Source organism: Anomaloglossus baeobatrachus, chromosome 2 (assembly GCF_048569485.1).
Source record: "Anomaloglossus baeobatrachus isolate aAnoBae1 chromosome 2, aAnoBae1.hap1, whole genome shotgun sequence".
NCBI classification, from domain to species: Eukaryota; Metazoa; Chordata; class Amphibia; order Anura; family Aromobatidae; genus Anomaloglossus; species Anomaloglossus baeobatrachus.
Window position 1 is genome coordinate 250,301,205 of NC_134354.1, and position 24,583 is coordinate 250,325,787.

The following is a 24,583-nucleotide window of genomic DNA, read 5'->3' on the forward strand; positions in this document are numbered from 1 at the left end:
TCTTTCCGCCCGGTCCTGGACCTGAAACTGCTCAACAGACGGGTAAAAACCAGGCGGTTCCGGATGGAATCCCTCCACTCCGTCATCGCCTCAATGTCCCAAGGAGATTTCCTGGCATCAATCGATATCAAAAATGCTTATCCCCATGTACCGATTGCTCCAGAGCACCAGCGCTTCTTGCGCTTCGCCATAGGACACGAATACCTGCAATTCGTGGCACTGCCGTTCGGCCTGGCAACAGCCCCACGGGTTTTTACCAAGGTTATGGCTACTGTAGTAGCGCTCCTACACTCCCTGGGTCACTCGGTGATCCAGTATTTGTACGATCTGCTGATCAAGGCACCCTCTCTAGAGGCATGCCAACGCAGCCTTGACGCTACCCTGGAGACTCTCCAGGGTTTCGGGTGGATCATCATTTTTCCAAAGTCAAATCTGACACCGGCCCAATCGCTGACATATCTTGGCACGAAGTTTCATACTCTCAGCGATAGTGAAGCTTCCGCTGATCAAACAGCAGTCACTACGGAAAGGGGTACAATCTCTCCTTCAAGGCCAGTCACACCCCGTGAGACGCCTCACGCACTTCCTGGGGAAGATGGTGACAGCAATGGAGGCAGTCCCTTTCGCGCAATTTCACCTGCGTCCCCTTCAATGGGACATCCTATGCAAATGGGACAGGAAGCCGACGTCCCTCGTCAGGACCGTCTCCCTCTCTCAGACGACCAAAGCTTCCCTTCGGTGGTGGCTTCTTCCCACTTCATTAGCGAAGGGGAAATCTTTCCTACCCCCATCCTGGGAAGTAGTCACGACGGACGCGAGTCTGTCAGGGTGGGGAGCGGTTTTTCTCCACCACAGGGCTTAGGGTACGTGGACCCAGCAAGAGTCCTCGCTTCAGATCAATGTTCTGGAAATACGGGCAGTGTATCTTGCCCTGAAAGCGTTCCAGCAGTGGCTGGAAGGCAAGCAGATCAGAATTCAGTCGGACAATTCCACAGTGGTGGCATACATCAACCACCAAGGCGGCACACGCAGTCGGCAAGCCTCCCAGGAAGTCCGGCGGATTTTGATGTGGGTGGAAGCCACGGCCTCCACCATCTCTGCAGTTCACATTCCAGGCGTGGAAAACTGGGAAGCGGATTATCTCAGTCGCCAGGGCATGGACACAGGGGAATGGTCCCTTCACCCGGGCGTGTTTCAGGAGATCTGTTGCCGCTGGGGGGTGCCGGACGTCGACTTCATGGCGTCCCGGCACAATAACAAGGTACCGACGTTCATGGCACGGTCTCAAGATCCCAGAGCTCTGGCGGCAGACGCCTTAGTTCAGGATTGGTTGCAGTTTCAGCTCCCTTATGTGTTCCTCCGCTGGCACTGTTGCCCAGTGTGTTACGCAAGATCAGGGCCGACTGCCGCCGCGTCATCCTCGTCGCTCCAGACTGGCCGAGGAGGTCGTGGTACCCGGATCTGTGGCATCTCACGGTCGGCCAACCGTGGGCACTACCAGACCGACCAGACTTGCTATCTCAAGGGCCGTTTTTTCCATCTCAATTCTGTGGCCCTCAACCTGACTGTGTGGCCATTGAGTCCTGGATCCTAGCGTCTTCAGGATTATCTCAAGACGTCATTGCCACTATGAGACAGGCTAGGAAACCAACGTCCGCCAAGATCTACCACAGGACGTGGAAAATTTTCCTGTCGTGGTGCTCTGCTCAGGGTTCTTCTCCCTGGCACTTTGCCTTGCCCTTTTTTTCTGTCCTTCCTTCAATCTGGACTGGAAAAGGGTTTGTCGCTCAACTCCCTTAAGGGACAAGTCTCAGCGCTCTCTGTGTTTTTTCCAGAAGCGCCTAGCCAGACTTCCACAGGTACGCACGTTCCTGCAGGGGGTTTGTCACATCGTTCCTCCTTACAAGCGGCCGTTAGAACCCTGGGATCTGAACAGGGTGCTGCTGGTTCTTTAGAAATCACCATTCGAGACAATGAGAGATATTTCTCTCTCTCACGCCTTTCGCAGAAAGGGTTTTTTCTAGTAGCAGTCACTTCACTTCGGAGAGTGTCCGAGCTAGCAGCGCTGTCATGCAGAGCTCCTTTCCTGGTTGTTCACCAGGACACGGTGGTTCTGCGTACGGTTCCGGACTTTCTCTCTAAGGTGGTATCCCCCTTTCATCTCAATCAGGATATCTCCTTACCTTCTTTTTGTCCTCATCCAGTTCACCAATGTGAAAAGGATTTGCACTTGTTAGATCTGGTGAGAGCACTCAGACTCTACATTTCTCGTACGGCGCCCCTGCGCCGCTCGGATGCACTCTTTGTCCTTGTCGCTGGCCAGCGTAAAGGGTCACAGGCTTCCAAATCAAACTTGGCTCGGTGGATAAAGGAGCCAATTCTCGAAGTCTACCGTTCGGCTGGGCTTCCGGTTCCCTCAGGGCTGAAGGCCCATTCTACCAGAGCCGTGGGTGCGTCCTGGGCTTTGAGACACCAGGATACGGCTCAGCAGGTGTGTCAGGCGGCTACCTGGTCGAGCCTGCACACTTTCACGAAACACTATCAGTTACATACCTATGCTTCGGCGGATGCCAGCCTAGGTAGACGAGTCCTTCAGGCGGCGATTGCGCACCTGTAGGAAGAGGCCGTTTTACGGCTCTCTTACGAGGTATTATTTTACCCACCCAGGGATTGCTTTTGGACATCCCAATTGTCTGGGTCTCCCAATAGAGCGACAAAGAAGAAGGGAATTTTGTTTACTTACCTTAAATTCCTTTTCTTCTAGCTCTAATTGGGAGACCCAGCACCCGCCCCTGTTTTTTTGTGTACACATGTAGTTCATGTTGAATGGTTTCAGTTCTCCGATATTCCTTCGGATCGAAGTTACTTTAAACCAGTTTATGATTCTTTTTCCTCCTTCTTGCTTTTGCACCAAAACTGAGGAGCCCGTGGGAGCACGGGGGGTGTATAGGCAGAAGGGGAGGGGCTTAACACTTTTAAGTGTAATACTTTGTGCTGCCTCCGGAGGCATAGCCTATACACCCAATTGTCTGGGTCTCCCAATTAGAGCTAGAAGAAAAGGAATTTACGGTAAGTAAACAAAATTCCCTTCTTTGGATTTCTGAAATAATCTTGTAGGAAAATTACTAACCTCATTGGGTGAGCTGTTCTCTTCCAGAAGAGATTGCAGAGTGCCAAGTGCATCAAGTTCCTCCTTTTGTAGAGAAATCATCATGTGATTTGAAGTGTAATTTCTTCAGAATGATTTTTCTGGCAAAATAAATGCACATCCTTTATGGTCAAAAACAGATCTAGGGAGCGAGCAGGAGAAAATGAAAGTCCCTTACACAATAAATTATTTTAAGTTGGGCTCAGCAGGTACGATGACAAATTTATTACCTTCTGCTCTCTGGAAACTTTATTCCTTCCCATGTTGCTGGTACCAGGGATTTGCTTCCTTTTTCCTGTTAGTCTTGTATTGGGGCCATTGTAACCATTTCTCTCCTGATCACTAATGGAGGTATTGCTTTCATTTGTGGATAAGGCGGACCTGACTGAACAATGTCTGTTCTGTGAGTCTTTTCTCATCGGTTTCCTAAATTGTCAGCAATATATTCTGTTATTGTCATAATCAGTCATGTCCCGAGTAAATTTTTTCATTTTATTTTGGTTTATTTCTTTCTCCCATTTCTTAAGGTCTTGTTCAATTTCATTAATATGGTTATCAAGAGTTTCCTTGTTCATGTCGTTTGCTAAAGAAGATTCAATTTTAGCAATTTCCTCATCAATATTTCGCAGCATCCTGTTATGTTCATTAATTATTTGAATAAAAGTAAAAGAACAAGTAGAAGCCGCCTCTTTCCATCTCTGTAATAAATCTTCATTATCTAAGTTAAAAGTAGGAAACAATTGTATTCGTAAACCTCTGGGTATGATCTTACGTGTTAAATAATTGTCGAGAGATGTTACGGTCCACCACATCTTGTTTTTTTTTTTAAAAAGTGCATTTTTGTATGTTTTTATAGTTTCCCTATTTACAAGTGATATTTCATTGTAGTCAGGGGAAGCTCGCTGTCTAAAGATTTCTGAGGCCTTAAGCGGGCTTTACACGCTATAATATATCTAACGATTTGTCGGCGGGGTCACGTCGTAAGTGACGCACATCCGGCATCGTTAGTGATATTGTAATGTGTGACCCCTACGTGCGATCATGATTGTACGTTAAAACATTGATCGCATACACGTCGTTCAATTTCTAAAAATTAAACGTCCGGTTGTTCAATGTTCCCGAGGCAGCACACGTCGCTCCGTGTGACACCTCGGGAACGATGAACTGCAGCTTACCTGTTTCCCGCAGTACCCGCCGGCTATGCAGAAGGAAGGAGGAGGGCGGGATGTTTACGTCCCGCTCATCTCCACCCCTCCGCTTCTATTGGCCGGCCGCTGTGTGACGTCGCTGTGACGCCGAACGTCCCTCCCACTTTAGGAAGTGGATGTTCGCCTCCCACAGTGAGGTCGTTCGGCAGGTAAGTACGTGTGACGGGGGTTAATCATTTGTGCGACACGGGCAACAAATTACCCGTGCCGCACATACGATGGGGGCGTGTGCAATCGCATACGAGATCGCATATGTGATTGCAACATGTAAAGCAGCCTTAAGTTTTCCAAATTTGTTCCTTAGTTTTCATATACATCTTCAATTTCTATAGATATCGGGATATTCTGTTGCAACAAACAAAGGAATATTAATGCTAAATCATAAAATCCCCTAATAAGGTGCTCAAAAAACACTATCAAAATTTCAAAAAGCTCCCATGAACAAATAACAGGCATGAAATTACTCATGAGTCAAAACACCATACGAAAAATGTAAAAAAAAAAAAAAAAAATCTTTTATTAGAAACATATTTTAAAAATATAAATATTATGATACTTTATAATTTCTGGGAACAAAAAAATGCTTAAAGGGAACCTGTCATCAGAAATTTCGCCCAAAAGCTAAAAGATTCCCCCTCTGCAGCTCCTGGGCTGCATTCTAGGAAGGTCCCTGTTATTATTGTGCCCCATGTGAGACCAAAATAAAGCCTTTATAAAGTTCTACCTTTTTGTATGCAGCTTCTGTAAATCCGTCACGGGGGCGGGCTCTCTGCCGTCCGTTATTCTGCCTCCTGGTCCTGTATGCCGCCCCCATCGCTCCTTTCCATATCTGATGCACCGCCCACTGCTCCAGCCATCCCCGCGCATGCCCAGTGCCAGTCTCACGGGACTGAGCACTGTGACTGCTGGTGACGTGTGCGCAGGCAAGTGATTATGGACGGGACTGTGACTGTTATCAGCAAGTACCCGGCCATAATCTCTTGAGCGCGCAAACCTCTCCAGCATTCACACTGAGCTCAGTGTAGATGCTAGACTGTATGGGCTGCTTCCAGGGATGACGTCCCTTTGTCATGTGATAGGGGCGTGTTCGAAATACTATCACATGACAAAGGGACGTCATCCCTGGAAGCAGCCCATACAGTCTAGCATCTACACTGAGCTCAGTGTGAATGCTGGAGAGGTTTGCGCGCTCAAGAGATTATGGCCGGGTACTTGCTGATAACAGTCACAGTCCCGTCCATAATCACTTGCCTGCGCACACGTCACCAGCGGTCACACTGCTCAGACCTGTGAGACTGGCACTGGGCATGCGCGGGGATGGCTGGAGCAGTGGGCGGTGCATCAGATATGGAAAGGAGCGATGGGGGCGGCATACAGGACCAGGAGGCAGAATAACGGACGGCAGAGAGCCCGCCCCCGTGACGGATTTACAGAAGCTGCATACAAAAAGGTAGAACTTTATAAAGGCTTTATTTTGGTCTCACATGGGGCACAATAATAACAGGGACCTTCCTAGAATGCAGCCCAGGAGCTGCAGAGGGGGAATCTTTTAGCTTTTGGGCGAAATTTCTGATGACAGGTTCCCTTTAAAAAGATAGGGATATTCAACAAAGGCATATGACGAGGGGAATAAATACCAGAGGGACCACTAAAGGTTATAATTAAATAGCCATCAAATGACAATGAAAAAATAAACAAAGTACCAATAAAATAATTAAATTCACTGCATTTCTATTATTAAAGTTCCAATAGCAGATATTGATCTAATAGTAAGGTGTATAGTGCTCAAGAAGAAATGCTGCAACAGAGACTGCAAAGATGAAGTAGTTAGAGAGGGATATTAAATACCTAGGAATAGGGTTCATGGAGCTCGTCAGCCTGATGCGCGTTTCGTATTGCGTTAGACTTCCTCGGGGGATGGGATAGTGAAGCGAATAAGTGTCGGTTGTAGAAAACCAGCTATTTATGCAGGAGAAAGTGTAGAACCGGTGCAGATGAATTTCTAATTTCCTGGGCATAGCTGAATATGGCGGTGTACAAGTCATGTGACCAGTCCCTGTATCATGTGACTTTCGGTCGTGGAACGCAAGCACAGCCACTGTTCAGGAAGACACTGTGGTCAGTGCCTGATGCCCGATATGCTGGCGGCTAAGGAAGTCAACAAGGGGGTAACACACCTGTGCGCACATCCGGATGTGGAAGTGGGAATTATGTCTAATGCAAAAGGTTTTCAAGGACGGATAAAAAAAAATACACTAACATTAGTAATGCGATGTTATACAAAAAAAGTATGAATGCAGAAACTGTATTAAATACAGTGAAAAAAAAATATACGAAAAATAGTATAAAAAAATGTATGAATGAGGTGAATGTGTAGAACGATATGTGGGGAAAAAGCAATTATAAAATGTGTATGAGAAGAATTAAATATTATACATGAAATACAGTATGACAAAAAAATGGAAGAGTAATGGCGGACATTAGAAAGAAAAATGTGTAAGAGAGTCAGTGTATGTAAAGAAGTGCCAAAGAAGTGTGTGAAGTGTAATTCATGCAAAATATTGAGTGTATGACTATATGCGACAAATGGATGAAAGTGCAAAAAAGTGTGTAGTATGTGACGTGTGTGCGGATGAGCTTGCAGGAACATGAATACTGTAATAAAATTGATGAAATTGAAAAATAAACAATAATCCCAACCACAAGGATATATATGTATATATGCAATTAAAGGATTAAAGTGCAAAGATGTATAGTATGTGAGATGTGTACGGATGAGCTTACATGAATACTGTGATGTATGTAATAAAAAATTAACTAATAGATCCCCACCACTGGAATAATAATAAAGTATTGGATGAATGTATTCAAGAAAAAGAATCCAAGCAAATAAGAAAAAAATTAAAAGTCCATGCTGCTGTGTAATATCCCCATTATGCTGTATGTCACCCATGCAGTCCATGCTGTAGTGTAATGTAGTGTAATATCCCTCATTTTGCTATGTAATATCCCTCATTCTGCTATTTAATATCCCCCATGCTGCTGTGTGATATCCCCTACGCTGCTATATAATGTCCCTCCCCCCTGCTGCTGTATAACGTCCTCCATGCTGCTGTGTAATATCCCCTATTCTGCTGTCCAATAACACCCATGTTGCTGTGTAATATCCCCCATACTGCTGTGTAATATCCTTGTCACAAGCTCCTTCTTCGATATCACACAATCAACAGAGCGAGAGATGGGTGAACAATCCAAAGAACATTTATTCCAAGCAAGTCAAAAGGTCCATAACATATTCCACCACACACAGGGTAAAATAGTCCAGGAACATGGATATAGTCCAGTAAGGGATAACTGTCCAGGTCTCTCTGGGGAGCCTCAGCTTCTCCCTCAGAGGATCAATCTTCCTGCTTGTCTCTTGTAGTTCTCAGGCAGAATGAATAATACCTCAGAGGTGGAGAGAGATTGGGTGGATCCCAGGCCCCCTCCCCCAGACTTAGGGACAAAAACCCGGTAGGTGGTGACTAACTTGCAAACAGGACAAATAATACATAGAATGGACAGAGCACCACACCTAAAATACAAACCTACACAAAATGATACATAACCCCCCCATATCACTATATCACTATCCCCCATTCTGCTGTATAATGTCCCCATGTTGTTGTGTAATATCCCCCATTCTGCTTTATAATGATTCTCAAGAAAACCGCAAGATGAACATTAAATCATGGGTGATCTTGACATGTTTCGAACCAGTACATATAAACAAAAAGTCCGTAATTATAAATAACCTATACAGCCCATGATATCGGGTTTATATGTCAGACAAATACCTGAGTGAGAGAGGTTTGAGGGTGTGACCATTGTTAGGGATAGAAAACAGGTGTGAATAATATTAACTCAATGGACTGAAAATGTAAAAACAGAATGAAGTGGAATAAAGTAAAAAAAATGTATAATGAAATTCCTTATCCAGGAATGAAAAATAAAATAAAATAAAATGAAAAGAATGTGCAAAGTGTATGTGTATTGTATATGATTTCATGATTAATCTGAAAGAAAGTAATAAGAAATATAGAAAATACTTTCAAATATTATGTAAAGAAGGAAGCCAAACTGTTGGATATGGACCATTTCTTGTCCAGGAGAAAACTAGGCCTATAGGATATGGGAAAAAAGGTATTAAATTAAAATATGTTTCTGCGTTGTTATGATGGATCAAAAACTCCTGTTTTTAGACCTTAAATTCTAGAGATTGTTTGTGCTTATGTAGAAAAAAGGAAAGGTTTATGACCTATTTAAAGATTTGAGGGCTATCAATAAAATGACAAAGTCCAACAGTTGTAATTATTTACTACAAAATTGTTATAAACAAATTCCCATAAATCAATTAATAATTATTCTACCTATATGCATTAATTTATATAAATTCTAGGGGGACCTGCAGGGTAAAAAAAAAATAAATATATATATATATATATATATATATATATATATATATATATATATATATATATATTATAGTGATATATTTCATCTGCAAAGGGTAAATTGGATCATATCTGGTGGTAATTGGTTGCAGAATAAAACCCAAAAGGTATATTTAAATGATAAAACGCTAATCTTTACGAAAATTAAGGCCTAACGGTTGCCTGGTATCTAACTTAAGGATCCATTTTGCCTCTGCGTATAGTAAAGCTGCAAACCAGTCACTCCCTCTGGGTGGTCTGGTAACGTATTCAATATCTGCCACCTTTAAGTAGGTGAAATCCCCATCATGTAAATCTTGAAAATGTTTAGTGAGCCCCAATGAGGAGCGTTTTTTCTGCATATTGCCTGCTGTAGTAATTGATGAATCTGAAGTGGTTCTAATGTGTTCTGATATGCATGTTATAAGAGATCTGGATGTACATCCTATATAATTTTTATTGTAGACTAGCTGTACTACCCGGCTTCGCCCGGGTTAATAACTGCTGCCCGGGATAGTAACTGTCTCTCTGTTTCTCTCCCATTCTCTGTCTGTCTCCCCCTCTGTATAACTCTCTCTGTCTCTCTCTCTCAATCTATTTGTCTATCTGTCTCTTTCCCTGTCTGTCTCTGACTGTCTCTGTCTCTTTCTCCGTGTGTCTAATTCTCTTTCCATGTCTATCTTTCCCTGTCTGTCTCTTTCCCTATCTGTCTCTTTCCCTCTCTTTCCCTGTCTGTCTCTTTCCCTCTTTCCCTCTGTCACTTTCCCTGTGTCTGTCTCTTTTTCTGTCTCTTTACCTGTCTTTGTCTGTCTCTTACCCTGTCTCTCTCTTTCCCTGTCTGTCTCTTTCCCTGACAGTCTCTCTTTGTCTGTGTTTGTCTCTTTACCTGTCTGTGTCTGTCTCTTAACCTGTCTCTCTCTTTCCCTCTCTTTCCCTGTCTGTCTCTTTCCCTGACAGTCTGTCTCTGTCTGTGTCTGTCTCTTTGTGTCTGTCTCTTACCCTGTCTGTGTCTGTTTCTTATCCTCTCTGTCTCTTTCCCTGGCTGCAGCATTGTGACACGCCAACATTCCATATAAGGGCGTGGCTGCGCATTCTTCTGAAGTCTTGGCTGCACTGTGGCTCCCAGCTCCATTCGCTTTAATGGAAGCAGGCTTTTTGGTGAGTAACTGTAAAGCGCGGGGTTAAAATTTCCCCTCAAAACATAGCCTATGACGCTTTCGGGGTCCAGAAGTGTGAGTGTGCAAAATTTTGTGGCTGTAGCTGCGACGGTGCAGATGCCAATCCCGGACATACACACACACATACACACACACATTCAGCTTTATATATTAGATAAGGCAAGAGGCTCTATATACTACACGTGATGATGAGCAGTTGATAAAAGAAGTGATTTTGAAAATTTCCTATTGGCTCCTGGAAACTGTTTCGTACTATGCATGTATTAGCATAGACCATATCGCTGTGACCCGCATCAATGGGAGCCTGTAGTGCTCAACCATGTTTTGCTGGGTTTCACAGCTGTGTATAAGGTAGGTGATATGATGTTACCTTAATATTTAGCTTTTTTAGCCACAATATTGACACCTCGTGAGAGTTTGATTTTAATTCTCTATCCTGCTGTAAGAGAGGAATGTATTGTAAAAAAAAAAATTTTGATGTTGAAAAAATCCTGGCTATATGGGGTGGAAAAGGTAACACGTTCAGTATAGGTATTATTCTTAGATTTATCCCTCAGTAGATCATCACGTGATCTAGTTCTAGAGATGCTTAGTGCTCTATTCAAAGAATAATCGGTATACCCTCTCCTCTTCAACCTGCTCCTGATGTTCTTGGCTTCTGTAGAAAAGGAGGTTTCAGAGGAACATAGCCTCTTGGCCCTGAGGAATTTGCCTACCGGTAAATTGAGTAGAGTGTGTGGAATGTGACAACTGTCCGCATGTAAGGGGTACTTATCACTTAGCGAGATCGCTAGAGATCTGGTTTATTTTTTGCTCGTTGGTCTCCCGCTGTGCAGCACACATCGGCGTGTTTGACGGCAGGAGACCAACGAGCACCGACTCTGTGTAAGCTGCGTATGCTGGTAACCAGGGTAAAAAAGCGGTTTGCTTGATTACCCGATATTTACCCTGGTTACCAGCGTACACCGCTTAGCGCTGGCTCCTTGCACACATAGCCAAGGTAAATATCGGGTAACTAAGCAAAGCGACGCACCAGCGATCCTGACCAGGCCATATTGTGATCAGAATCGCTGGTATGTTGTTTGGTGAGACGGTACCCTACGGTGGTGTTTCCACTGATCTCTTTCCTGTACAGAGTTGTCTCGATATCGCCTGTATTGGAATTACCTGATAGTTGTATGTCAAGAAAAGGGGCAGAATGGGTAAAATAGATTAACTGAAAACCGCAGATTCAAGTTATTGTTGTTCAGATATGTGCTCAATGATTTGATAAACTCCTGTGGAGTGATATCTGTTTAATGATCACAGATAAATATCTGGTCATTTATGTACCTAGCGTACCATCGGATGTGTGTAAGGAATGGATTGTTTGCGGTATGTGTGTATTCTTCTTCCCAGTATGCCATGTATAAGTTTGCTAGAGCGCATGACAAACTAGCTCCCATAGGGCATCCTGTGATTTGTAAATAATATATTCCATTAAACTGGAAGAAATTATGTTTAAGTAGATAACCAGTTACTGTAAGAATAAATTCTTTATGGATGTCATCCAGGGTGCTATATTTATCTAGATGGAAAAATAGGGCTTGTAAAGCTTCTTCATGGGGAATATAGGGATAGAGTGAAACTACGTCGCTAGTAATCCAAAAGGAATGTTCAGTCCATTTCATCTCCCTAAGATTCTGGGGGATGCTTTTTGTGTCCTTTATCTAAACGACGGTGCGCTTCATGAGCGGTTGTAAAATATTGTCTAACCAATCTGAAAGGTGGCTGGCTAGCGATCCCGTGCTAGCAACAATGGGTCTTAACGGAGGGGGGAAGGTGTCTTTGTGAACTTTGGGTACACTCTGAAAGATGGGGCAAATAGGAGTATCCACCATGAGGTATTCCTAGGTTTTCTTGTTTGGAATCCCCCAATCATAACCTTGTTGTAGAATATTCTATAATATGGTAGAAATAATATTTGTTGGGTCCCCCTTCAAACACCTATAGGTAGAGTGGTCATTTAGTATGGTGTTATTTCTCTTTCATAAAGAGTTTTAACTAAAATGACCACTGATCCCCCCCCCCCCCCTAACCATCGGACCACGAGCACCCCTCGGATTTTGTGGCATAGGAAGACAGGTGAGCTGAACAATAATTTTTTAGGGGAAAAAAATGACCGGAGTGCTTCTTTAAAGGGAACCTGTCACCAGATTTAGTGACTATAAGCGGAGACCACCACTAGTGAACTCTTATATACAGCATTCTAACATGCTGTAGATAAGAGCCCAGGCCGCTGTGTAGAACATAAAAATCCCTTTATAATAGTCACCTAAAGGGCGGTGTGGTGCAGACTGGTCGGATGGGTGTCTCCATTCACCTGTAGCGGCGCCTCCTCTTTCGACCATCTTTGTCCTCCTTTTGAATCCTGGGTGCATGATGCATTGTACGTCATCCACAGTAGCCGACATTGAGGTCCTGCGCAAGCGCACTACAATACTTTGATCTGCCCTACTCAGGGCAGATCAAAGGGCTTCTCAAAAAGTAACTAAACTTTTGGGAGAATTTTTTGTTTTATGCCCAATAATTCTGAGCAGATTGGTGAGGAATCTGTTCTTGAAACTCCCCAAAATAGCTGAAAAGCTCTTTTAGAAGAGCACACACAGCACAGAGAGAATGCTGTAGAATGTAGTCCTGTCTCCTGAGCCGTGCACTTCTAAGGGGTCTTTTGAGCAATTTACGGGGGTCTCAGGACCCAGACCCACATAAATGTGCTCAGAATTAATGTACCTAAAACATAGAAGATATCTCCCAAAAATTAAGGTATTTTTTTAAATGTTTAACAGTACTATGGTTCCTGTATTGTACGCAGTCTGATGATGGCTGGTAACAAATCCTGGTATCTCCTTATTATTGTTACATACATACTAGGAGCTGCAGTTTCATGCCAGACAATTTTATGTTGGGTTAGCTTTAGTTCTGGTGACGTAGTAGTGATTTGAGCTTGATTTTGGTAATGTAGTCATGTACCAATGATGGTTCTGGTGATGTAGTTGTGATTTTAGCTTGGTTCTGATCATGCATTTATATACCAATGGCGGTTCTGGTAATTTAGCAGCAGTGTGCAGATCGTGGTTCTGGTGATGTAGCAGTGTGCAAATGGTGGTTCTCGTGATGTAGTAGTGATTTGAAGTTGGTTCTGGAGATGTTGTCATATACAGATTGTGGTTCTGGTAATGTTATCGTGATTTGAGGTTGGTTCTGGTGATGTATTTGTGTAGATGTAGCAATATTTAATTTATTAGGTTTATTAGTAGATCATTATATCTCCTATACACTATAGATAGGTGTCCCATCATGCGGCTGGCAGTTATCCTGCCTGACTCTCCCATACACTATACACAGGTGTCCCATCATTTTGGCTGGCAGCCATCTCCCTGACTCTCCCATACACTATAGACAGGTTTACCATCATGCTGCTGGCAGCTGTCTCCCTGATTCTCACATACACAGGAGCGTTCACTTTGTTGAGTGGTCGTGTTCTCTATGAGACAGACGCTACTACACATCTCTGGCAGTGGCTCACCTCTTAGAGAGAAAAGGATTCACAGTCCAAAATTGGACCTGCTGGGTCATCACTCCTCTGACAATCAGACTGTCGGCCGAGCCTGTCTATCTCCGGGTTCAGCCAACTGTAGTCTGTGTACAAGCGCCTTAACTTCTTAATCTGAAGGGAATGTGAACGGTTTGAGTGTGTGCACACCATGGCCTTTAAATATCTGTGGATCTATTGAGTTTTTCAGGAGGAGGACAGGTTAGGAAACACTGGCATCTTTTTTAAATTGAAATTGTTTTAAGTACTAGTCAGCGACTTCTTGGTGGCAACAGCATGAAAAATGGTTCAAATACCTGTTTTAACCACTTGGTGTCTTTGAAAACCTGAAGCTGTTAAAATAAGCAAAATAAAACTGAACGTATGCGCAGCAAGTGCAGATCTTTATTCCTATGGCGTTTAGCACTTTTTCAAGTATGTTAGAGTGGTGTCTTAGATGTCGCGTGCACAAAATCATAATTTTACGTTGTCAGTAAAGGGTGTGACCACATAAAGTGTCTAGGGCAGCATGACGGCCAAATACAGCCCTGCCCATGCTACTGTGTAATATCCCCCATTCTGCTGTAAAATGTCTCCAATTTCGCTGAATAATATCTCCCATGCCGCTGTGTAATATCCCCCATTCTGCTTTGTAATATCCCCCATGTTGCTGTGTATTTTCTACCATGCTACAGTGTAATATCCCTTTATTCTGATGTATAATGTCCCGCATGTTGCTGTGTAATGTCCCCCATGCTGCGGTGTAATCTTCCTTAAGCTGCTGTGTAATATACCCCCATTCTGCTGTATAATGTCTCCCATTCCCCTCTGTCATGTTCCCTATGCTAATGTGTAAACTACCCAATGCTGCTGTATAATGTACCCAATGCTGCTGTGTAATTCACCCCCATGCTGCTGTATAATGTACCCAATGCTGTTGTGTAATATGCCCCATTCTACTGTATATCCCCCATGCTGCAGTGTACTATCCCCCATTCTGCTGTGTAAATGTCCCCCCTACTGCTGTGTAATGTTCTCCATGCTACTGTGTAATATCTGCGGTATGTCTCCCATGCTGCTGTTTAAAATCTCCATAATCCTGTGTAATATCCCCAATTATGCTGTGTAATATCTCCCATGCTGCTGTGTAATATATCCCATGCCGCTGTGTAATATGCCCCATTCTGCTTTCTAATATCCCCCATTCTGGTGTATAATGTCTCCAATTTTGCTGTATAATGTCCTTCATGCTGCTGTGTAATATCCCCCATTCTGCTATGTACTATCCCCCATCCTTCTGTATAATATACCCCATGGTGCAGTATGATAAACCCTATTCTGCTGTTTTATGTTTCCCATTCTACTGTATAATGTCCTCCATGCTACTGTGTAATATCTGGCATTCTGCTGTATGTATCCCATGCTCCTATGTAATACCCCCATTCTTCTGTATAATGTCTTCCATGCTGCTGTGTAATGTATCCCACTTTTTGCTTTGTAATATCTCCCATTCTGCTGTATGGTGTCCCCAAATATTTGTGTAATGTTCCCCATGCTACAGTGGAATATCCCCTATTCTGCTGTATAATATTCCACTGGTTCTTGTGTAATTTTCCAAAAGCTGCTGTGTAATGTTCCCTTTGGTGATGTGTAATATCCCCTATTCTGCTGTATAATGTCTCCCATGTAGCTGTGTAATGTCCCACATGCTGTTGCGTAATGTTCCCCATGCTGCGATATAATCTCCCCTATGCTGCTGTGTAATATACCCCCCTTCTGCTTTATAATGTCTCCCATGCTCTTCTGTCATGTTCTCTATGCTTCTGTGTAATATCCCCCATTCTGCTGTATAACGTCCTCCATGCTACTTTTTATTTTCCGCCATTCTGCAGCATGCCTCCCATCTTTCTGTGTAATATCCACATTCTGCTGTGTAATGTCTCCCATGCTCTTGTGTAATATCCCCATGCTGCTGTGTAACATCCCACATTCTGCTTTGTAGTATCCCCCATTTTGCTGTTTAATGTCCACCATGTTGCTCTGTAATGTCCCCCATGCTGCTTTGTAATATCCCCATTCTGCTGTATAATGTCCCTCATGCTGCTGTGTAATATCCCCATTCAACTGTATAATGTTCCCCATGTAGCTATGTAATATCCCCCCGTTCTGCTGTATAATGTCCTCCATGCTACTGTGTATTATCTGCCATTCTGCAGCATGCCTCCCATCTTTCTGTGTAATATCTCCTATCTGCTGTATAATGTTTCCCATGCTCTTATGTGATATTCCCATTCCGCTGCATAATGTCACCCATGCGGCAGTATAATATCCCCCATTCTGCTTTTAACCTCTTCATGACTGCCGATTTTTACGCTTTCCGGTTTTTTTCGCCCTTCTCTTCTAAGACACGTAACTTTTTCATTTTTCAGTCAATATGGTCATGTGAGGGCTCATTCTTTGCGGAACGAGCTGTACTTCTAAATGAAATTATAAGTTTTACCATACAGTGTACTGGAAAACGGCAAAAAAATTCCAAATGCAGACAAATTTGCAAAAACGTGCGATAGCACTATAGTTTTGAGATATTTTATTCACTGTGTGCACTGCATGGTAAAACTAATATGGGGTGTGATGCCTCAGGTCAGTGCGAGTTTGTAGACACCAAACATGTATAGGTTTACTTTTATATAAGGGTTAAAAAAAAATCTGAAGTTTTTCTGAAAAAAGTGGCGAACGTTTTATGCCATGTTCCATGACCCGGTAGCGTTCTCATTTTTCAGGATCTATGGCTCAGTGATAATATACCCCATGGTGCAGTATAATTAACCCTATTCTGCTTTCTTATGTTCCCCATTCTACTGTATAATGTCCTCCATGCTACTGTGTAATATCTGGCATTCTGCTGTATGTATCCCATGCTCCTATGTAATACCCCCATTCTTCTGTATAATGTATAATGTCTCCCATGCTGCTGTGTAATATATCCCACTTTTTGCTTTGTAATATCTCCCATTCTGCTGTATGGTGTCCCCAAATATTTCTGTGTAATGTTCCCCATGCTACAGTGGTATATCCCCTATTCTGCTGTATAATATCCCCCTGGGTTGCTGTGTAATGTTCCCTTTTGCTGATGTGTAATATCCCTTATTCTGCTGTATGTGCTCCCATGTAGATGTGTAATGTCCCACATGCTGTTGCGTAATGTTCCCCATGCTGCGGTGTAATCTCCCCTATGCTGCTGTGTAATATACCCCCATTCTGCTTATAATGTCTCCCATGCTCCTCTGTCATGTTTTCTATGCTGCTGTGTAATGTACCCCATGCTGCTGTGTAATGTCACTTATGCTGCTTTTTAATATGCCTCATTCTGCTTTACAATGTTTCCCATGCTTCTGTGTAATATCCCCCATTCTGCGGTATAACGTCCTCCATGCTACTTTTTATTATCCGTATCTGCCATTCTGCAGCAATCCGATCGCTCCTGCACTATCTGCTGATCACAGCTATACAGCTGTAAACAGCAGATACGATCACTTCCTGCTTCACTGGCCTCCGGTAAAAGTGAAACTGAAAGTGGTTCATGTCTAGCATAGGGAGTCATCACGTGACCCTGTGCTACCATGACAACCACCGGAAGTCACGTGACATGTCACGTGACTTCCGGCATCGGCGGTAAGTAAAACTTTACAGCGATCACGTTTATAATGGTGCTGTCACATATTGACAGCGCCATTTCAGGGTGTTAAACGCACGAGCAGATAACGATTCTGCTCTGTGCCTAGCAGGCACTCATCTCAGCTGTGAAAATCAGCTGAGATGTGCGCCCGGACCGCGTCATGCTGCCGCCGGCAGACCATGGGCAGTAACGTTATGACCGCTAGACGTAAAATTACTGCCCGCAGTCGTTAAGGGGTTAATGTCCCTCATGCTACCGTGCAATTTCTCCTGTTGCTGCTGTATAATGTACCCAATGCTGCTATGTAATATCCCCCATTCTGCTTGCCAATATCCCACGTTCTGCTGTGTAATGTCCCCATGGTTGCTCTGTAATGTTCCCCATGTTGCTGTCTAATATCCAAGTCTGCTGTATATTGTCCTCCATGTTGCTGTGTAACATCCCACATTCTACTTTGTAATACCCCCGATTCTGCTGTATAATGTCTCCCCATGTTGCTGAGTAATGTCCCCATTATATGTATATTGTGTATATTCTTCCTATACTGCTGTGTAATTTACCTCATGCTGCTGTATAATCTACCCAATGCTGCTGTATAATAGCCCCATTTTGCTGTGTAATATTCCCCTTGGTGCTGTGTAATATCCCCTTTCTGCTTTGTAATATCCCCCATTCTGCTGTGTACTATCCTCCATGCTACTGTGTAATATCTGCCATTCTGCTGTATGTCTTTGATGCTGCTGTGTAATATGCCCATTTTGCGGTGTAGTATTCCCATGCTGCTGTGTTATATCTCCCATTCTGCTTTGTAACATAGCCAATGCTGCTCTGTATTATCCCCATTCTGCTGTGTAATATCCCCAATTTTGCTGTATAATTTCTCCAATTTTGCTGTATAATAAACCCTTGGTGCTCTGTAATATCCCCATTCTGCTTTGTAATATACCCCATTCTGCTGTGTTATGTCTCCATGCTGCTGTGTAATATGCCCCATTCTGCTTTGTAATGTCTCACGTTGCTTTATAATGTTCCCCATGTTGCTGTGTAATGTCCGCCACGTTATCTATATATATAATTGCTAATTCTCTCTGTCTTGCTCCAAAATGAGTTATTACAGTGACAACCGTCGCATTGGCCGCTCGGCTTGGCCCGGCCACGCCCCCCACATGCATTGGCCTTTTGGCTCGGCTGGCCATGCCCCCCGCACACTGTGCCCGCTTGGCCACGCCCCCACAGACTGTGCCTGCTCGTCCAGGCCCTCACACGCTTTGCCCACTTGTCCATGCCCCCCTCACGTTTTTCCCACTCGGCCACGCCCCCCACACACATTGGGCACCTATACACCTCCCCTCAGGACTACTCAACCTATTAGACATGTTCCCCCAGGACTACTCACCTATTATACTCCTCCCAGGAATACTCCTATTATACTCCTCACCTCCAGGGCTACTCCTCCTATTATCCTCCTCTCTCCCCAGGGACTACTCCTCCTATTATACTCCTCTTCCCCCAGGACTGCTCCTCCTATTATCCTCCTCTCTCCCCAGGACTACTCCTCCTATTATACTCCTCTCCCCCAGGACTGCTCCTACTATTATCCTCCTCTCTGCCCAGGACTACTCCTCCAACACACACACACACACACTGCACAAAACATACGTCCCCCCAAAACGCGCACACACACCCCTGTTGTGAATGTCAGTTATGCTTTGGCTGCTGTGAGGCTCCTCTTGTTGCCAGGAATGGTTTGGACAGAGACCAGGTGTGTTGAGCAATGGGCGTTTCCATTGGTAACTCTCTGCTTATTTAAACCCTGGTCTGATAGCAGGCTATGCCGGATGTCAGTTGTTCTTTGTTCACCAGCCTGCTTCATCCTGCTCCAGACCACATCTACCCCAGATAAGTGCTTGGCTCTTTATTCTTGTTTGGTTCTTTTTGTTCTTATCTGAAGTTTGTCATTTGCTGTGGTTGTTTTCAGTTTATTTGCATGCAGGGATCTTCCCTCTCAGTTGCTTAGCTGGAAAGCTCCCTGCAGCTATGTTTGGAGTATTGCTCCTATAAGTCTATGTGTTTGTTGCTTCTTGAATTTGTAATGGCTCCTGATTTCTGTATGAAAAGAGCGCCTGGTATAGGACAGAGTTCAGATCTAGCGATCTGAGGGCTTTTTTGTCCTGTCCTATTTAGTCAGTAGGGCCTCACCTTTTGCTAATCCTATCATCTATCTGTGTATTGTGTTTTCCTATATCACCGCAGTCTTTGAATGTGGGTGGCTTGCTATTCTTTATCTATTTTCTGAGGCAGAAAGTTATTCATCTTTCCTTCCTTTAGGATAGCTAGTTCTCCGGCTGGGTTCGCGGTGCACAGGATGTTAGTTCACCCCTTAGCTACTTCTAGTTGTGATGGTTAGTAAGGGGATGGCGGCCAGATTAGTTGCCAATGCTCTTGTCACCTTTTACCAATGATTTATAGTTGTCTTCCATGGTTCCAAATCATAACACACCCCACACACACACACACACACACACACACACCCCACACACAGCAGGCGGATCCTATTCAGCCCGATACTGACAGAGTGAGGTGCTGAGGTCCATTCTGCATTAACAGGAGGACCATCCGACTACCATTTACAGTCTCTGAGGGATCCTTTGGCAGGACACTGAAAACTTAAAGGTGACCTGGATTATGTGCATTGTCATGAGATGGTAACATCCCCTGATGAACCCCGAACAAAGTGGGGGAAACGCGTCGGGAATCTTCTGTGAGGTTGTTCTCCAGCAAGTTAAGTTTACCCTACTGGGATTTAATTCTTACAGGTCCACTTTAATGCAGTTGGTCATCTGCACTGGGTAACGGATTTTTGACAGCTACCTGTGTACTCCCTCTCACCCATTAGAGTGCATCTGAGGGGAGCATTTTTTACAACTACTCTGTATGGGGATTTCCCCTATGACCAACTAATATATTTAATACTAATCAGCATATTGACTATGCACCTAGTGTGATTGAATAATCCTGACTTCAGCACTAACCACACTTTCTGGGCTTTAGGTCAATTATTGACACACAGGCAGTTCTAGGGCCTACTAGGGATAGCCGACGAGGAGCGGGGGCGCCCGAAACATTATGGTGTTTACCTCCGCTGCCAGGAAGGTGAAGGACTAGGGATCTATGACCTGGCCATTTTTTAACATCTTAGTTGATATTACAATTTCTATCAAAAAGAACCTCACTGGGCTATCCTTAATTTCCCTAGTCTGATATCCCTTTAGAGTATATCTAGCTCTGCACGACTGGATGTGTGTTCACTGACCGATATAGCTACATACAATGAGATATAGCTTGAACTTATAATTTTAATGTTTATAAATAAAAATTGTTTTTAGAGTAATCAGTTTTCGGTCTATTAACAGTTGAATTCTCTAATTCTTATTAAAATTGGTGTGCAATAGTAAGGGGATGGCGGCCAGATTAGTTGCCAATGCTCTTGTCACCTTTTACTAATGATTTATAGTTGTCTTCCATGGTTCCAAATCATAACACACCCCACACACACACACACACACCCCACACACAGCACCACACCCACACACACCCACACAAACCGCACAACACTCACAGCACCACATACACACAGTGCTCCACAAACAACGCAACCCACAAGTAACACCGCTCTCTCACACCGCCACACCCAGACAACACCCAGAACATTTACAGCGCCCTTTACAAACACTTGGTTACTACACACAACATCTATATATATAACAAAAATCATACATTAACTACACAATAAATTCTAGAATACCCGATGTGTTAAAATCGGGCCACCTTCTAGTATTGTAATATTCCCCTACTGTGCCTTATAATATCCCCCATGCTGCTGTGTAATGTCCCTTATGCTGCAGTGTAATATACCCCATTCTGCTGTATAATGTCTCCCATGTTCCTCTGTAATCGTCCCCATGCTTCTGTGTAATTTCTCCTATGCTGCTGTATAATATCCCCAATGCTGCAGTGAACTATCCCCCATTCTGTTGTGTAATGTCCCCGCTACTGCTGTATAATGTCCTCCTTGCTACTGTGTAATATCTGTCATTCTGCTGTATGACTCCCATGCTTTTGTGGAAAATCAACATTCTGCTGTGTAATATATCCCATGCTGTGGTTTTATATGCCCCATTCTGCTGTGTAATATTGCCCATTCTACTTTGTAATATCCACCATTCTGCTGTATAATTTCCCCCATGTTGCTATGTAATATCCGCCATGTTACATTGTAATATACCCCTATTCTGTTGTATAATGTCCCCCATAATGCTGTGTAATATCCCCCATGCTGCTGTGTAATGTCCCCTATGCTGCTGTGTAATATCCCCCATTCTCCTTTGTAAAATCCCACATTGTGCTGTATAATGTCCCACATGTTGTTTGGTAATATCCCCCATTCTGCTGTATATTGTCCCCATGCTGCTGTGTAATTTCCTCCCATGCTGCTGAATAATGTACTCAATACCAAGCTGTAATATCCTTCATTCTGCTGTGTAATGTCTCCCATGAGGCTCCAATGTGAGGTTTGTGGGGGGGGGGGAAGGCAGAGGTTATAGTCTGGGGATTGTGGGGGAGGGGCAGGATTAGGCTATAGTCGGGATTGCGAGGAAGGGGCAGGTAAAGGCTTTAGTCTGGGGATTGCGGGGGGGGGCAGGCATAGGATATAGTTGGGATTGCGAGGGAGGAGCAGGTAAAGGCTATAGTCTGGGGATTGCGGGGGAGGGGCAGGTAGAGGCTATAGTCTGGTGATTGCGGGGGAGGGACAGGCAGAGGCTAAAGACTAAGGATTAAGCGGTCTGTTATTGTAGTCTGGGGATTAGGGGGCCTATGACTCTAGACAGTGGTTGGGGAGCTGGGGCTGTTAGTATAGTCTTAGAGTTAGGGGGTCTATTGCTGTAGGAGGGGTGTTTAGGGAGGCTATTGCTGTAGGAGGGAGGTTTATCGAGAGTATCGCTGTAGGAGGTGGGGTTTAGGGGGCCTATTGCTGTAGGAGGAGTGTTTAGGGTCCTATTGCTGTAGGAGGGGGGTTTAAGGGGCCTATTGCTGGGGGGGGTTAGGGGGACTATTGCTGTAGAGGAAGGTTTAGGGGTCCTATTGCTGTAGATGGTGGGTTTAGGGAGGCTTACAGAATGTAAGATAGTGCAAAAGATAAAATCGATGGGGAAAAGTGTGAGGACTCAATATGTTGGGGTTCTCAGTATGGAGAGGGGTAGATGTAGAAACTTGGTACTCAAGATCAATGTGAACAGTGGTTTTTATTGTGAAGAACTTGTAGGACCAGCACAAGTACAGATATTTCGGTCAAAAGACCTTAATCAGTGCGTGCAGAGCGTCCTCAGAAAGTACAGTCATATGAAAACGTTTGGGCACCCCTATTAATGTTAACCTTTTTTCTTTATAACAATTTGGGGTTTTGCAACAGCTATTTCAGTTTCATATATCTAATAACTGATGGACTGAGTAGTATTTCTGGATTGAAATGAGGTTTTTTGTACTAACAGAAAATGTGCAATCCGCATTTAAACAAAATTTGACCGGTGCAAAAGTATGGGCACCTCAACATGAAAGTGACATTAATATTTTGTAGATCCTCCTTTTGCAAAAATCACAGCCTCTAGTCGCTTCCTGTAGCTTTTAATGAGTTCCTGGATCCTGGATGAAGGTATATTTGACCATTCCTGTTTACAAAACAATTCCAGTTCAGTTAAGTTTGATGGTCGCCGAGCATGGACAGCACGCTTCAAATCATCCCACAGATGTTCAATGATATTCAGGTCTGGGGACTGGGATTGCCATTCTAGAACATTGTAATTGTTCCTCTGCATGAATGCCTCAGTAGATTTCGAGCGGTGTTTTGGATCATTGTCTTGAAATATCCATCCCCTGCGTAACTTCAACTTCGTCACTGATTCTTACACATTATTGTCAATAATTTGCTGATACTGAGTTGAATCCATGTGACCCTCAACTTTAACAAGATTCCCGGTGCCAGCATTGGCCACACAGCCCCAAAGCATGATGGAACCTCAACCAAATTTTACTGTGGGTAGCAAGTGCTTTTCTTGGAATGACGTGGTTTTTTGCCTTCATGCATAACGCCTTTTTGTATGACCAAAAAACTCAATCTTTGTTTCATCAGTCCACAGGACCTTCTTCCAAAATGTAACTGGCTTGTCCAAATGTGCTTTTGCATACCTCAGGCGACTCTGTTTGTGGCGTGCTTGCAGAAATGGCTTCTTTCGCATCACTCTCCCATACAGCTTCTCCTTGTGCAAAGTGCGCTGTATTGTTGACCGATGCACATTGACACCATCTGCAGCAAGATGATGCTGCAGGTCTTTGGAGGTGGTCTGTGGATTATCCTTGACTGTTCTCACCATTCTTCTTCTCTGCCTTTCTGATATTTTTCTTGGCCTGCCACTTCTGGGTTTATCAAGAACTGTACCTGTGTTCTTCCATTTCCTTACTATGTTCCTCACAGTGGAAAGTGACAGTTTAAATCTCTGAAACAACTTTTTGTATCCTTCCCCTGAACAACTATGTTGAATAATCTTTGTTTTCAGATCATTTGAGAGCTGTTTTGAGAAGCCCCTGATGCCACTCCTCATAGGAGATTCAAATAGGAAAACAACTTGCAAGTGGCCACCGTAAATACCTTTTCTAATGATTGGATACACCTGCCTATTAAGTTCAAAGCTCAATGAGGCTACAAAACCAATTTAGTGCTTTAGTAAGTCAGTAAAAAAGTAGTTAGGAGTGTTGAAATCAAGAAATTGATAAGGGTGCCCATACTTTTGCACCGGTCAAATTTTGTTTAAATGCGGATTGCACATGTTCTGTTAGTACAATAAACCTCATTTCAATCCAGAAATATTACTCAGTCCATCAGTTATTAGATATATGAAACCGAAATAGCTATTGCAAAAACCCAAATTGTCATAAAGAAAAAAGTTTAACATTAATAGGGGTGCCCAAACTTTTTCATATGACTGTAAAGTAGCATGGCGAGCGGCATAGCCCGGTATGACATGGTGTCCACCGCTGTCTATGTGGCAGTGATGTGCTTGTGCTGGTCCTACAAGTTCTTTATAATAAAAACCACTATTCACGTTGATCTTGAGTGCCAAGTTTCTACAACTATCTGATACGGTTTGGGACCCTACTTGTGCACCACCCCAGAAGTGACGTGTGTATCAATGCATTAAGTATAGAGAGGAGGAAGGATTGGGAGCTCATTATCGAAAAAGAGCTAGCATGGGGATTCAGTATGAACAGGCGC

At 43.7% G+C, this 24,583-nt stretch overlaps 1 long non-coding RNA gene across 1 annotated transcript in view; it reads left to right on the forward strand.

The window, feature by feature from the left end:
- LOC142289784 (uncharacterized) overlaps window positions 1-9,750 on the forward strand; it is a 29,569-nt gene extending 19,819 nt beyond the window's left edge. Inside the window, exon 3 of the long non-coding RNA XR_012750160.1 lies at window positions 9,686-9,750. This is a non-coding gene — a long non-coding RNA (uncharacterized LOC142289784). The remainder of the gene's footprint in view (window positions 1-9,685) is intronic.
- The last annotated feature ends 14,833 nt before the right edge of the window (window positions 9,751-24,583 follow it).